Source organism: Austrofundulus limnaeus, unplaced genomic scaffold (assembly GCF_001266775.1).
Source record: "Austrofundulus limnaeus strain Quisiro unplaced genomic scaffold, Austrofundulus_limnaeus-1.0 Scaffold14, whole genome shotgun sequence".
Lineage (NCBI taxonomy): Eukaryota > Metazoa > Chordata > Actinopteri > Cyprinodontiformes > Rivulidae > Austrofundulus > Austrofundulus limnaeus.
Window position 1 is genome coordinate 77836 of NW_013952416.1, and position 2139 is coordinate 79974.

Genomic DNA, 2139 nt, shown 5'->3' on the forward strand with positions numbered 1-2139 from the left:
CAACAAAGCTAGAAAAGGCTAGCTGAAAAATAAGAAAAACAAAAGGCYAGCTAAAAGTAACAAAAAGCTAATTAAAAGTAGCAAAGGATAACTGAAGGTTAGAAATAGCAAAAAGTTAACTACAAAATAAAAATAACAAAATGCTAGCTAAACAAGGCTAGCAGAAAGTAGCAAAAATGAAAGCTAGAAATAGYAAAAGGCCAGTTCAAAATACAACAACAAAAGACTAGCTAGAAGCTAAAAACAGCTAAAGGCTAATGGTAGCTTAAAAATAAGTAGTTAAAGTACAAAAAGCAAAACAGATAAAATTTGCTGAAGTAAATTTCAAAAAGGAACAATGATTTTGAAGGATTTGTATTTTCATATTTGTAAGTAAAAGAAAAAGAAATGTCATGACACCCATCTGCTGAATGAGTTCAATGACTTGATTTACAAACAGCTAAAACAGCTCAACAGAAAATTGCAAGAAAGTATGAAAAAGTTAAAGTCTGAATGTTGAATCGAGAGCAGATCTCAGATCAGAGGAAACAGAGTCGTTAAGCTGAACTCTAAACATGACCTTGTTCAGCCTGATGGAGCGACGGGCCGCTCAGCTCGGGTCAAAGTTAGGCACCRGGTCCAGATCTGTGCAGGGATCAGTGAGAGGAGCTGCTCCTCATGACATGAACCCTGAACCCTGAGTGTGTCCTGGGATCAGGCCTGACGTCACAGCCCCGCCCCAACGAGGAGTGATCTCATCCGAGCAGCATCCATCCCCCCCACATCCTGCCCCTCATTCAACAAAGCATGAAAAATGTTCTCATTTAAAGCACTGATTTGACTCGGATACAACAGAACAAACCAAAAATCAGAGCTGATGTCCCCTGAAAACAAAGCAGACTTAATTGTTGTTTTCATTGGTGGACTCAGACWCCCATCAGAGCCAGCAGGTGCATACGGTCAGCAGACTTCCCAGCTGGACGGAGCTCACTCTCAGAGGGAGCAAAGCCAAGAGTCAGCAGGTGGTCTTATGTGGAGGACAAATGTAGCTTTGTACGCAGAGTAAAGACCCCATGAACCATTTGTCTGAGGAACAATGGGAGTGCCAGGCTGGTTGGAGGTGGGGGAAAGAAAAGCAGCAGCATGTTCGGTTCTGAGGCATGTTCACAAAGTTTACAGCATTACAACTCACTGTTTTCTAACCTGTTGCATGTTCAGGCTTCCTGTCTGAGGGACACCGAAACAGGAAACAGGAAGGAATGTGGGAGTAGATGAAGGGTGGAAAGGAGGGAGTGCGCTGTGCTGGGAGCTCTGTGTGTGAATTACTCCAAAAYCTACATTAAACATCAGCAGGTGCAACCAAATTTATAAGATCACATATTCAGCTATTTATCCTACTTATTAAACCTATTAACATAAAAATGACTTGTTGGATGAAGAAGTGCACATTTGTTTAGGCTAAGCTAACATTTAAGGCATAATATTCATCAAAATAAGTGATATTTCATAGTTTTTCACTTGAACTTTTATGTTTTATGTTTCAATAAATGGTTGGGTGATAATCACGAGGAGCCAGGCTTTTTTGCAATAAAGAATTCAAGATGGCCAACAYAGCTAACTCCAAATGGCTTTAATCTGTTTTAAGAAATATTGAGCTGAATTTTTGTGTTTAAAGCTAAAAATGATCTRAACAACATGCTGAATGTTAGTCACAATTTATTATTTAGTTATTTTTAGACATAAGCTGAAGATTAGTGAAGAAGTGGCCAAAAACAACCTTTACTTAATTCTAAATGCTAATCAAAAATTMAAGATGGCCACCACAGCTTACTTTAAACGGCTAAAATTTAGCCATTCGAAGACTTATTGAGATGACATTTGAAGTGGAGTGGCTAAGAACGATCACGTGCCGATTATTGATGCTAATCCCAAATTAAATACTGACGCTAATGCTAATTGTACCCACGGCTACAATTCAGCCATTTTTCAAACATTCAGCTGAAGATTTGTAGTATAAGAGAACAATCTAATACAATCTAAATGCAAAGACAAAATTCAAACCCCCCACCTCCTTGTCAGTTATTTGGGGGTGGCACCTGCCACCCCCAAATAACTGACAAGGAGGTGGGGGGTTTGAATTTTGTCTTTGCATTTAGATTG